The sequence below is a fragment of the Ornithorhynchus anatinus genome, chromosome X3 (assembly GCF_004115215.2).
Source record: "Ornithorhynchus anatinus isolate Pmale09 chromosome X3, mOrnAna1.pri.v4, whole genome shotgun sequence".
Classification (NCBI taxonomy): domain Eukaryota; kingdom Metazoa; phylum Chordata; class Mammalia; order Monotremata; family Ornithorhynchidae; genus Ornithorhynchus; species Ornithorhynchus anatinus.
Window position 1 is genome coordinate 18,668,566 of NC_041751.1, and position 14,188 is coordinate 18,682,753.

The 14,188-nt window shown below is 41.6% G+C and overlaps 1 long non-coding RNA gene across 6 annotated transcripts in view; it reads left to right on the plus strand.

Annotated features, from left to right (window-relative positions):
* Positions 1-273: 273 nt before the first annotated feature.
* Positions 274-14,188, plus strand: part of LOC103170545 — a 227,485-nt gene continuing 213,570 nt past the window's right edge. For all 6 annotated transcript variants that reach the window (XR_005659620.1, XR_005659616.1, XR_005659618.1 and 3 more), the window contains exon 1: positions 274-447. This is a non-coding gene — a long non-coding RNA (uncharacterized LOC103170545). The remainder of the gene's footprint in view (positions 448-14,188) is intronic.

The following is a 14,188-nucleotide window of genomic DNA, read 5'->3' on the forward strand; positions in this document are numbered from 1 at the left end:
GTGCCTAAACAACGTTCCAATCAGCTTCGGAGTAGAGGTTGATTTTTGATTTAAATCTGCAAATAAAGGATTTCCTCTAAACAATAGTTTTCCCAGAATCTAGAGAGACTTGTAGGACTGCTATTTGTAGTATTGATTTTGGCTGTCCTGGGTCATGATGCCCCTTGTCAGGGCAACGGGAGCTCAGCCCAAAGGTTGTCACTCTCAGGTTCCAATGAAGTTCATTGCAAAATCAGAAGTCCTAGAGCCTCTTTAAAAACAAAAAACAAACCAGCAACAAAAAACAACCCCCCAAAACCCACAAGTTTGCAGCTGACCCATCTTCAAGCCATTCTTCCACTCTGCATTTTGTTGAGGAGCAGCAGGGAGAAAGAAGAGCCTGATCAGAGTTGTTTGATTACATTATGGGAAGAACGCTTGGGGCAGGAGAGAAGAGCTAAGGAGAAGGTGATTCTTTTTTTCTGTTGTTCCAGTGTTCATTTTATGTGTATGTGTCGGGAGTTGGGAGACTTGTTCTATTTGTTGTATTGTACTCTCCCAAGCTCTTAATAGAGTGCTCTGTGCACAGTAAGCATTCAATAAATGCCATTGATTGATTGATTGTCTATAGTGCTACTTGGGATGCTGACAAACATCTGATCCACAATTCAGGGAGGAGGATTTGCTGAGCAGAAAGTCCTTTACAACCGGCCTGGTTAGTGGAGGTCCATTTGTCTTGTTTTGCTTGAAATCCAAGTGATTAGGGCTTCTTCATAAAAGGATTAATTGTATGTATTCTTGTGTGTGTATGTGTGTGTGTGTCTGAGCACACATGTGCTGATGTGGTTGTGCAATGCTTCCATCTACATTTTAAAAACCTTGAAAATAATTTGGCTTGCGTTTCCTTTTAGTACTAAGCAAAGGAGGAGAGTTGTGTTGCATTTTTAAGAATGGATTTACCTGTCATATATCCCATTGTGAAACGTGAGCAAGGGGTGTGATGAACACTGTGTCTGCCTGTCCCTCTGTCTGTAAGTGTTCAGAAGTATGTTCTTTCACATGAATGGAATGCTAGGATTTCTCAGCCAGAAAAGGTAGGTTGAGCAAGGAGGATGGGAGGAGGGGGCGAAAGGCCTGGAGTCCAGATGTGGTGCTTGGTTCATTTGGAAATGGAAAAATGAAGATCTCCCAAGGTACCAAGGTAGGCAGGATGAGATTGGTCCAGCTCTGAGGGGGCAAAAATAGCTGCCTCTGGAGGACTCAGACTCTGACTGACATTAATAATCCAATTTATAAACAGAATGTGGAAGTCAGTGTTAATTTGAGGCTCTAACTTGTAAATAGTTTCTCCAGCAGTTATAACTATTTATTTTGAAAGCATATCTGTATTACTTTCAGCATATCTGGATTAACATTATAAAGACATAGAAAATGTGGCATCATTTTATTGAAAGAGTGTCTTTTTGTTTTCATTCATTACTCTTGTGCTTCCTGCTTTAGCTTGGTCTGAGAAATTGAATTGAAGAAAAGGAAATAAAGAGTCAGGTTCTTTCCTTCTCTGAGCTTTTCTCTCTCTTTACCTTTTTCTTCTCTTGCTCTCCTTTCTTTTCTGCCCTTTGTCTCATTCTTCTTGCTTTTCTCAGGTGGTTGGAAAAGTGGCTTGGTCAATTTTTATGAAGACCTAGAAGCAGAGAAGGCCATTTTCTTGGCTAGAAGAGAAATTGGTTTCTTTGACAGTCGACTGAACCGATTCGATCTGGTGTTTTGTATTCTATGTAGCTTGCTCAAGGGAACCCCTGATAAAAGTTTAAAGCAACATGAACTTTGGCCAGTGAGAAACCAGCTGTGATTATTTTTAAAAGTGTGTCATGTATACACTCGCATATGAGTTAGATTCTGGCTGGCTGGGATATATCAGTCTGCTTTCCAGTCCAATCCAGTCCAATCCCTGTGTACTATTCCTGCATGGGCAAGAGGGAACAGTGTCTTTGGAATAAGCCAGTTACTTAGCTTGTCAAATGATTACGTCCACATCAGTCCATCGGTAGACCTTACATCAATTCGGAGAAATTGATCCTGTGATAATGCTCTTTCCTGCTGTCAACATAAACGTTGAACTCTCTGCTTGGGCAGATTTTTTAATTGGCTGAGGCAAGCTAGTAGAACTTAATCTCACACCACAATGCTCTCTTCCTAGAATATTCTTGAGACAAGGAGCTGCAGCCCAACTTAAGCGCATCTGTAACTCTCCTGATGAAACCTGCAAAGAGGTTAAGCCCTCTTTTCCCCAGCTCCCTCTCCGTTCTGCATCATCTTTGACTTGGATCTGTGACCTTTGGGCATTTGATATTCTCCCCACCCTTAACCCCACAACGCTTATGTACATATCATTAAATCACATATTATAAATTAATTATTTTTAGTCATGCCGATCTCCCCTCACTAGAATGTAAGCACGTTGTGGGCAGGGAAGGTATCTGCTAACTGCAGCATTGTAGTTGCTGCTGAGAACTCCCACGTTCTCAGTGCGGTGCTCTGTACATAGTAAGTGCTTCATAAATACTATTGATTGACTGATACTATTGATTGACTGATGAGATGTCTGATAGAGAAGCCAGGCCAACCTTTCTGCCATTACACTTCTTCTCTAAGTTCGTTCTGTGCAGGGAATGTGTCTACCAACTCTATCGTATACTCTCCCAAGCAACTAGAACAGAGCACTGCACACAAGAAGTGCTCAATAAATATGATCGTTTGATATATGGCAGGTGGAGAAACCAAAGAGAAGAATGGATAGAGTGAGATTTTGACAGAGGCAATTCTAAAGAGTTCCCCAAAAGCAGATTTTTCCCTAGTCTGGCCCTTTCCCACTATTGTAAGCTCACTGTGGGCAGGGAATGTGTCTGTTTATTGTTATAGTGTACTCTTCCAAGAGCTTAGTACAGTGCTTTGCACACAATAAGCCCTCAATAATTACGATTGAATGAATGAATGGTTACTACCAAGCTTCACTTTCTTTGGAGCTGCAGCTCTTTCCTATGCAGCCCTATACACTTCTATATTCTATTATTTACTAGATGTGCCTGGCGTGGAAAGATTTCAACTATTAATTAATACAAGCAACTTTATTAAGATGATTTTCCATTCAGAATTTTAAGGAATCTAGTGGGCTTCAAGGCTTTAAAATTAGAGCAGTATAGACAAAATCAAACTATGACAAATATTTTGGAACACAGCATTAGCATTTGATCTGCAATTATTTTGACCCTTTTCAAGACGGGTCCACTCGAGCTTGTGGTATTGGTTAAGTGCTTACTATGTTCCAAGCCCAGGAGATGACAGAGGATAATTAGATCAGACAAAGTCTCTGTCCCACCTGGATCTCACAATCTAAGGGAGAGGGAAAGCGAAAGGTATTTTAATCCCCTGTTGATATATTAGGGAACAGATAACTTAATTGCTTTGCCCAAGGTCACTCAGCAGGAAAGTGTTGGAGGTAGGATTAGAACCCAGGTCTCCTGACTCCCAGTCCTAGGCTCTTTCCACTAAGCCACAAATCTCAAGTCACAATCACAAATCTCACAAGTCACAAATCTCTATCAAATCCTTGGATGTGTTATATGAGAATTCAGATGGGTCTGGGTGTGATTGAGGTGTGTTGGGAGAGAAGGCTTCTTTGTGGGGTGGGTGGGGGTGTTGGAAACCCATGAAATCATTAAAATTCCAGTCGGTGTCCCAGGATGTATGCGTGGGCCTTAATGTGCTGGGCTTCAACAGGTAAATACTAGACTCTTGGATGGCAGCTCAAACATGTTTTCACCTGCCTCTTTCAGTCTGAAAGCTCATCAAGTACTTTCCACCCACCCTACAGGCCCTACTCACCACTACCTGAGTCTAAGGCAAATTGATTGAGAGATTGTTTACCTTCCCCTCCTGGAATTCTCCACAAGAGTGATTTGAGTGTGAGTGTGTGCATGTGTATGCGTGCTGGATAAATTTGTAGGTAAGGGCAAACTGAGAAGCGGCATGGCCTAGTGGATAGAGCACGGGCCTGGAAGTCAGAAGGACCTGGGTTCTAACTCTAGGTCCTCTACTTGTCTGCTGTTTGACCTTGCGCAAGTCACTTAACTGCTCCGTGCCTCATTTACCTCATCTGTAAAATGGGGTTCGAGAGTGTGAGCCACATGGGGGACAGGGACTGTGTCCAACCTGATTTGCTTGTATCAACCCCAGCACTTAGTACAGTGCTTAACACATAGTCAGTGGTTAACAAATACCATAATTACAATTATTATTATTATTATTAGAGAGAATTCCCTGGGCATGATGGGAAGACAACATTGAAATAGATGATGACCACCATAGTGTAGGACAGCTTTTCTGGTAACTTCATGAACACATTCTTGAATACTGATCCAATTTATAGTGGATTGAGAAACAAGACCACAGAGTTTTATGCCCTCTTATTTTGAAGGCCTTCTAAATTCAACTCTATTGGGTTAAATAAGACAATGATGCTACACTCAAGCCTCCAGTATGTTCTAGTTACCCTCAGACAATCTCCACTGCCATTATATCTCTTCAAACTCTGGGAGAATCTGGTTCATTTTTTCAAGATCATCAGTGGAATGGAGAAGCTTCTTCATGTAGATAGATAGGACTCCACTCTGCAAAGAATAATGATAATAATAATAATGTTGGTATTTGTTAAGCTCTTACTATGTGCCCAGCACTGTTCTAAGCACTGGGGTAGATACAAGGTAATCAGGTTGTCCCACATAGGACTCACAGTCTTCATCCCCATTTTACAGATGAGGTAACTGAGGCACAGAGAAGTTAAATGATTTGCCCATGGTCACACAGCTGACAAGCGGCGGAGCCGGGATTGGAACCCATGATCTCTGACTTCCAAGCCCGGGCTCTTTCCCCTGAGCCATGCTGCTTCTCATGCTATGTAATAATAATAATCATAATAATCATTATTATTATTATTTTTTAAGCAAGTACTGTGTGCCAAGCACTGTACTAAGCAGTGGGGTAGATTCAAGATCATCAAGTCCCACATGGAGCACACAGACTAAGTAGGAGGGAGAACAAGTATTGAATCCCCATTTTGCAGATGAGGGAATCCACAGCAAACAAAAACTCACCATTAGCTATAAAGCACTTAATTACCTTGTCCCCTTCTACTTCACCTACAATGCAGCCCGCAAACTTTGTTCCTCTAATGCTAACCTTCTCACTATACCTCGATCTCATCTATCTCTCTGCCAACCTCTCACCCACATCCTACCTCTAGCCTGGAATGTCCTCCCTCCTCATTTCAGACAGATACTTGCACTGCCCCACTTCAAAGTCTTATTGAAGGCACATCTCCTCCAAGAGACCTTCCCTGAGTGAGCCCTCCTCTCCTCTTCTCCCACTCCCTTCCGCATCACCCTGATTTGCTCCCTTCATTCATTCTCCCTCCTATACCCGCAGCATATATGTATATATCTGTATATATCTCTTATTTATTTATGTATATTAATGTCTTTCTCCCCCTCTAGACTGTGAGCTCATTGTGGGCAGAGAATGTATCTTTTTTTTTATATTGTATTCTCCTAAGTGCTTAGTACAGAGCTTTGCATATAGCAAGAACTCAATAAATAGGATTGAATAAATAAATGAATGAAGAGATGATAAGTATCTTGTCCAAGGTCACACAGCAGACAAATAATGGAGCCAGGATTAGAACTCAGGTCCTCTGACTCCCAGGCCATTGCTCTTTCCATTAGGCCATTCTTCTTTTCTTGTACTTTATCATGTATAGAGGAGTTTCTATATTTGGAAAAGGAAAATGGAACATAGAAAATACTTTTTTCAAAGACTATTGCTATGGATCTAATTTCAAATTGATAATTGCAGACAAAATCAAATCTCTTGGATCTCTGAAAGAAAAAAAAACTCACTGAGCTTGTGATCGCTGGGTCCCCTTCCATTTTTGGAGTTTTCTCCCACTCTTGGGGCTGACCTGGAGCCCCGACTCTCCAGAGCTCCTTGTGTCTTCAGCATAAGTGGGCTCTCTCCCAGCCTTTGGGAGAAACCAGAAGGTTCAACACAGAAGTGCCTTCTTTTTAGTTGATGGAAGGGGGGCCAATGAGGTTGTGTGTTTTGCCTGAGCCTTTTTTGATCTTTCCAGATGATTTCCCCCTTTTATGAAGTCTTCTCATTATCATCATCATCATTAACAACATCATTATCAGCAGTGGCAACATCACCAATATCTTCATCATTAATATCACCAACATCTTCATCAATATCATTCACATTATCTTCATTATCAATATCACCATCATCTTCATCACATCACCAACATCTTCATCAGCATCATCTTCATCATTCTCATCACTAACATCATGACTATTACCATGATTAACTCCATCTAGACAGTAAGCCTGCTGTGGGCAGGGGATTGTTTCTCTTTATTGCTGAATTGTACTTTCCAAGCACTTAGTATAGTGCTCTGCACACAGTAAGAGCTCAGTAAATATGATTGAATGAATGAATCATGGTTAAGTTTTTCATCATCATCATCATCGTTTTCACCACCAGCATCCTCATTAACAATATCTTCATCATCATCATCACCAATACCTTCATCATCATCTACATTATCAACATCATCAACACCTTCACCATCCCATCATCATCAACAGCATCACCGATGTCTTTTTTTATGATATTTATTAAGCACTTACTAAGTTCCAAGCACTGTATTGAGCACTGGGTTAGATACAAGCTAATCAGGTTGAACAGAGTTCATGTTCATTCATTTTTTTCAATCGTATTTACTGAGTGTTAATGTGTGCAGACCACTGTACTAAGTGCTTGGGAGAGTACAATATGACAATTAGCAGACACATTCCCTCCCCACAACGAGCTTCCAGTCTGGGGCTCACAGTCTTAATCCCCATTTCACAGATGAGGAAACTGAGGCTCAAAGAAGTTAAGTAACTTGCCCAAGATCATGCAGCAGACAAGTGGTGGTGGTGGGATTAGAATCCAGGCCCTCGGACTCCTGTGCTTTTGGTTTTGTGCATTACGCAGCAGCCCATTTAAGGGCCCCAGGCTGAGTTATTTGGTTTTTTGGCTTGTTCAGGACATCAGTTCAAGAGCTTATACTCTACGTGACACCAGTTCTCTTTCACCGTTCCAGTGAAATGTAAGCAAGTAGCCGAACCTTAGCTTCTAGAAGGTGGGACAATCTGGGTGGCAACCTGTAAAGAGACCATTGGCCTGATCTCTGGGCATCAGACTCCCCTCTCAACTTCATGTGGGTGTTTTTCCTAGTCATTCTCAGTTCTCTAAGACTGGAAACAGTGTTTAATATGCTTAATCACTTCCCAGTTCCCTGAGAAAAAAACAAGAAAAAATGAGCTTCAGCCATAGCATGAAGGAAAAAGGAAAGATAGTCAATTCGGGCCACTAGACACCTAAAGGCATTGTTGAAAGTAGTTTATGGAATTTCTTTCCTTAAAAGTTTTTGCAGTGAACATTGACACATATACCCATTCAGCCAGTCCAGATTTCACTCTGGCACATTTGGGCCAGTCAAAAAACTGCTTCCCCCACCTCACTCCATCCCAGGCAAAAATTAGCACTCACTCTGTTTCCTCCAGGAGCATTGTTCTGCCTGCCTCCATAGCTCACTTCAAGTTAGTGACTTATTTGGGGATGGAGAAATGTGATCAGCCTTTGGATGGAACAATCATGAATTTCAGGTTTTATCCAGCTACCCAAACAGCCTCCAGAGGGACCAATTAGGGACTCACTTTTAGCCAAGGCACAGGAGAGAGAGCAGCCTCACTGGTTGGACCCAAATACAGTAATGGGGAAGCAGGCAGTGGAAGATGAGTGGTGGGGGCAACTGATAATATAACCAGAAACCGTGCTAGCAGTCTCGAGGATCAAATACAGCAGCAGTGGCGGCACCCACGGTAGTCCCACAGTTGTGCACTGTGAGTCCCAGCAGTCACTCCCGCCCAGGTCACTCCAGTCAGGACCCTGCCACAGTCCAGCCCACAGCCTCCATCTTTGTCAACTGGGCCCAAGTGGTGGGATGTGGAGACAAGGCCCATGCTGGGATGGACAGGTGGGAGGGCTGATGGCAGTCAGCAGTGAGTGGGGCTCCTCAATCCTCCTTATTCTCCTTCCCACTCTTCACTTCCCCATTCTATTCCTTTCCTACTCTTTACCCTCAGTCTCCTTTCTCCCCTTTCTTCTTTTCTTTCTCCTTTCTTCTCTTTTTCCCTCCTCTCCCCACCAAACCCCAGTTCCTTTCTTCTTTTTCTCCTCTTTCCTTTCTTCTCTCTCCCTCCCTGCCTGTACTCTTCTTCCTCACCTTCCTTTCCCCTCTTTATTCCCTTCTTCTTGGGTCCCTGATGGCAGTCAGCAGTGAGTGGGATTCCTAAGTCCTTCATATTCTCCTTCCCACTCTTCCCTCCACCATATTCTATTCCTTTCCTATGCTTTCTCTTCAGTCCCCTTTCTCCCCTTTCTTCTTTCCTTTCTCCTTTCTTCTTTCCTTTTCCCTTCTTCTCCCCCATCCCACCCCAATTCCTTTCTTCTTTTTCTCCTCTTTCCTTTCTTCTTTCTTGCTCCCTTCCTTTCCTTTCTTCCTTCCCTTCCTTCCCTGCTTTATTCCCTTTTTCTTGGCTCCCTTCCCTCTTTCCGCCTCCTCAGCCCCTGCTAGCCACCATCCTTCCCCACCCCTCCCAAACACACCAACTTTGGCTCCAGTCTAAGTCGGCCAGAATTTCATTCACCTTATATGGCTTCATTTTACTCATTTTGCTAGACAATTTCACAAACAACTTTCTGGGATCCTTTTCCTCCTTTCAGCAATGTCATTCCTGAACTGTCACAATCCTGTTGGGAGCTGATGTAACTACTAAAGTCCAACCAAAAATTGCAAGATCCCAAGAGCCTGTCTTGAGTGATGTATGTAAATACATTTCCTAATTATTTCTGGAAGACAAGTATGACTAATGCTTCAGCAGTTGTTTATAAGCAAAAGGTCACAAACATTTTCAGACTATTAAGACGTTTATTTACATAGCAAATTTACGTCTAGATTTCTTTGTCTCTGTCTCAAACACATAGACATGCATTCAGAATACACGGCATTATCTATTTTATGGGGTTCACAAGCAATGGGGTGCCATCCAGTCAAATGGCAATGAAAACTTATAATCAAATACTGTGTGGGAATACTGCCTTTGCTCGGGTGAAAGTGATGGCAGTCTTGGAAAGTCTAAAAACTTAGTAAGTCTAAAAACTTGCTAACGAATCCTGAAACGAATATGGTTGTCCCCCAAGAAGTCCCTTTTATAAGTAAACAAGATGGAATTACATTTGCAGAACCTAGCAGTTCATGAGAATAAGCTCTTTCAAAGCCAGCGGCAAAACTACAAGCTGCAACCAAAACAATATACCATCATTTGACCTTGCTTGCCTTTGGCCCCTGAGTTTACTCCAGGAAACCTTCCTGGGCCTTGTTCGTGCGGACAGAGTGAAACATTTCTGACTTGAAGGAACACCCTCCGGGGAAATTCACCTAGATCATATCACAGTCCCTTCATAACCTGTTTGGGTTATTTTTGAACACAGCACAGCGGGGACACTAGGCACAAAGGACTCTGAGCAATCAGTGTGAGGAGCAACTGACTCCAAATTAACCTTTGGAAACTCTGTCAGGGCAGAGAGCACCCTCTCATCTTTGTCAACACATAAGGCTCTGCCGGATTGAAATCCTGACCAGCAATTAAAAATGAATTAAGGCATTCTCTCAATTCTCTGGCCGAAGGAAACTCCTTCTTTAAAATGAAGATTTTCAATTCCAGTTGGAAGGCAGAGATGTTCTGTGGACTAGACAGCAGGAAACGGAGTTGTATTCTGAGTCCTGAATTGGCTTTCACTCCATCAATCAGTGGTATTTATTGAGCACTTTCTCTATGCAGAGCACTACTAATCGCTTGGGAGAGTTCAATACAACAGAGTTGGTAGACACATTCCCTGCCCCCAAGGATCTTGCAGTCTTGCTTTCCCATGCCTGGTATTTAATCAGTGAAAATATCTTGAGAGTACCGCCTTTGCAAGTTCTTTACTCCTCTTTGTCTTTCTCTCCTTTTCTTCTTCCTTCTCCTTCTCAATCAATCTAGGGTATTTATTTAGTGCTTACTGTGTGCAAAGCACTGTACTAAGTGTTGATGAACCCCCTTCTTCTGTAAGAAGACAAATACAGTTTTGTGCAGCTGAGGGATAAAATATCATTAACTGGAACATAATACTGATTTGTGTGTGTTTGACATCACTTCCTCTACCCTCCTCTGGCATTGCCTTGATGCACTTTAGTGCAAAGGATCTTCAAGCCCATGATTAAGTAAAATAATTAATAATAATAAACTGGGAAGAAAAATATCTGTGCTACGCTTTTGAGCAACCATCAGTTAATGGACATTGACCTCACAAATGAAACTCCATCTATTGGTTTTGGACAGCGTGAGGCTGGATTAACACATGTTGTTACTAGAGATGGGCATGCTTCAGAAAATCCAATCAGTGTATTCAGCTTAATTGTTGTAAAGGTGGAATGATATCTCTCAGTCACTAGTGTTTTACAGATGTGCCCGGAAGCATTACTGCAATAAAAGTTTCTGCCAATGCTTCCATTTATAACTTCTCTCTGAGTTTTAGGAGACTATTATAACCTACTAGTAAAAAGTTTGCCCTGTGGGGAAAACTTGCTTTACAGAAGTTTTGCCTGCAAGTCTCTTTTACATTCGCCCACACAATCTAGAGATACATTCTGAGAGAGAGAGAGATGGTTGATATGGCATTTCTATTTAAGCCTACAAAAATAAAAAGCTTTGAAGAAATTAATAATGCTCAGTATTTCTGAACCATCCATTATGTTACGCTCAGCACTTCTTGCTTATGTCTGGTAAATACTATTCTGCCTGTTTTACAAGAGGAGAACCTGAGGTTTAAAGAGGTTTCGTGACTTCTTATATTTCTGCAGTCTAGTCAAAGGTTTCTTACTCCCTGTCATGACCTTGTCTACTCTTAAGAAAGCTGGAGCTGTTTTTAAAAATATCTCACTATCAAATCATAAATTTTAGAGCTGGAATACATAATTCAGTGAAAGCAAGGAGGAATCATGAGGTAATTCCTCCATTAGATACAGCATTAATCAGATTCTTACTAGAGATGTGCCACTTATTGGAGTCCTCAACTAATTAAGGACATAGGAAATTTCAAAAAGGTTCAGAAGAGCCATAAAGAAGCTGTGTGACAACAAGCAGGTCACTGAACCTCTCGGGGCTTCCCTTTCCTCATTGGTGAAATGGAGGTGAGGTCCCAGCTCTCTCTTCCTCTTAGACTGTGAGACCCATGTGGGACAGTGACTGGGCCTGATCTGATCTCTGAGTACCCCCAGTACTTAGCACACTGTCTGGTACATGATAAGCACTGAATAAATGCCATAAAACCTCTCCCAAAATCACAGTCCAAGTCTCTGAAGCTGCAGTGGCCTCTGTAGACAGTAGCTCGAAGAACCAACTGACTCATTATGGGAAAGAAATGTGTCTGCTAATTCTGCCATATTGCCCTCTCCTAAGCTCTTAGTACTGTGCTCTGCACGTAATAAGTGCTCAATAAATATCACTGATTAATTGACACCCAGCAGCAAATACACTTTGGACTGTAAGCTCCTCGAGGGCAGAGAATGTATCTACCAACTTTATTTTTCTCTCCCAAGCGCTTAGTAACAATACTCTTTGAGTATAGAGTTGGAGAAAGACAAGTTTTAATGACTAAAGGAACTGGATAGCCAACCTGAAAAGAGAAGACTGATAGCATAAGCTCCTTGTGGGCAGGGAAGGTGGGCTCTGACTATTGAACTCTCCCAAATGTTTAATAAGCTGGTTTACATGCAGTAGGTGCTCAATAAATGCTAATGATTAATCGATTGATTTGGGCTACGATACTGAAAGTACTGAAAGTGTCTTAAGCACAGGATTACTAGTTTTTTCCTGATCTCCACTAAATTAGCAAGAAAAAATGGGCATAAAGTGCAGCTCAGTTTAAAAATTAGGAAGAATTTGGTTAGTTAGAGTTGTCCAATAGTGGAGTGGGATACAGAGGAAAGTTTTAGAAAGAGGAGAGAGATCTATTAGGTGCAGGTTCCTTAGAGTGAAATTTTCTTGAAGGCAGGGGTGTGTCTTCTACTTTAATTGCATTCTTCCAGGCATCAAGGTACAGTGTTCTGAACACAGTAGAAGCTCAGTTAAAACCGATAATAATCTGTTTAGGGAGTCCAAATATAGTTTTGCTTGAAGTAGACTATCGTTGATATAAGCTCTCTCAAATCCCTTTTAACATCAGTGATTTGATAAGAAGGTTGAAAATCCTGTTTTGACCCGGAAGTTCAGAAAGTGTCAGTAGATTTATCAAGTCAGTCAATCAATGATATTTATTGATCGCTTACTCTGTGCACAGTACATGTAGAGTTGAAGGCATCCCTTGGAGCAGCCCGATCCAGTTCAGAGGTCAGTCAATCATATTTATTGAGTGCTTCCTGTGTACTCAGCACTGGCGGAGTTGTGTTGATTGGAGTAGAGAACAAATGGTTGTTGCAAGGTTTAGTCTAGAGAAGGGGATCTATGACTGAAATTGGCCTGACTAAGGCAATGGCTAATCAAGCAATCAAGCTTCTTTATTGGGTGCTTACGGTGTGCAGGGCAATGAATGGATTCTTCAAGGTCCTGCAGAATGGGAGTCACCAACATCCTAGATTTCAGGCCTGAGAGAGGAATGCTGAAACAGATGTGTCCATAGTCAAAGAAGATATAAGCTTGTTGTGGGCAGGGAACCTATCTACCAACTGTTGTAGTATACTCTCCGAGGGCTAAGGACAGCACTCTGCACACAGTGAGTTCTCAATAAATATGATTGATTGATTGATAGATTGACTGTGAAATTCACCCATGAGCACATGAGTGACTGTAAAAGCCAAAGTGAGATCCATAGTCTTGGCCACACTGTGCACACAAAAATGCTATTGCTTATTGTGTTGTCATACTTTATGTTTGCTTATTCTGGCTCTGTTTTCCCTTTTGCCTCATTCCTAAGGGGGCTTTTGCTTGAAAAGGGCCACTCCTGATAGAGCCATAAATCATTTAGCTAAGGATTGGATTTCTCAGTGCAAGTTCCCTTCCAGACTTAGGATAATTACCTAGGAACCTTGGTTTGTCACTTAATCAGAGGAAACAGATAGGGCTCTAGTCCAAATTCTCCAGGCCAGGCCTACATAAGTAAATTCAAGTAAATCTGTAGTTATCTTATGGATTTATGAGTCAAAATCTGATTCAAAGCAACTTCTTTTTCCAGCCTCAAATCAGATCCCATCGAACTGCCGGCAGGTTTGCAGTCCTATATTCCTTAGTCCCAGCCCGAGCTGGATCCAGGATTCAGGAAGAATGTTTCCCCTCTAGGCACGAGAAAGAATGCCCAAGCATCCTTCCAGATGCAGGGAAAAGAATTAAGACAGTTATTCCCTTCTGAATAGTTTCTGCCTATTCTTGAGTACTAAGAAGATAGGACACATTAATTGCCATCAGACATAAGGCATCTATCTGTTTTCAGTTTTCTGAGAAGGTCTTTGCTGTAACATGAATGTGGCTTTGTAAATAATTTTTATTTTAATTTGCATTTGTGTAATCGTTTGCCGTAGTTATAGTTACAATTGTAAAATAGTTTGTACTATTTTAACCTGTACATGTTCCCAGAGGCAATCACAGTGGGTGTATGTTTACACTAAATAGCCTTGTGAAGTTTGTTTATACCCAAATAAAGCATACTCCAGTTTTTTAGCATCAATTTCTCATTCTTAACACGCTAATGACATCAAACAATTCTCAAAGGTTTTCTTGAAAGCAACATGTTAGGAACCCACAAACAAGCCCCACATTCAGCAATAAAAGACACCTCCAAGGATAATTTCAGTCTTTTAAAGTGTTTGTGAAATGCATATATTTAAATCTGCTTGGCTAAGGGATAAGTATTTTTCAGCAGTCTCTTCTGTGAGCACTTTCTGGAGCTCAGCAAGTAGGTAAGTAACTGCATCTCATTCAAAGGGACTGATCCCAAAGGAATGGAAAAGAAAGGA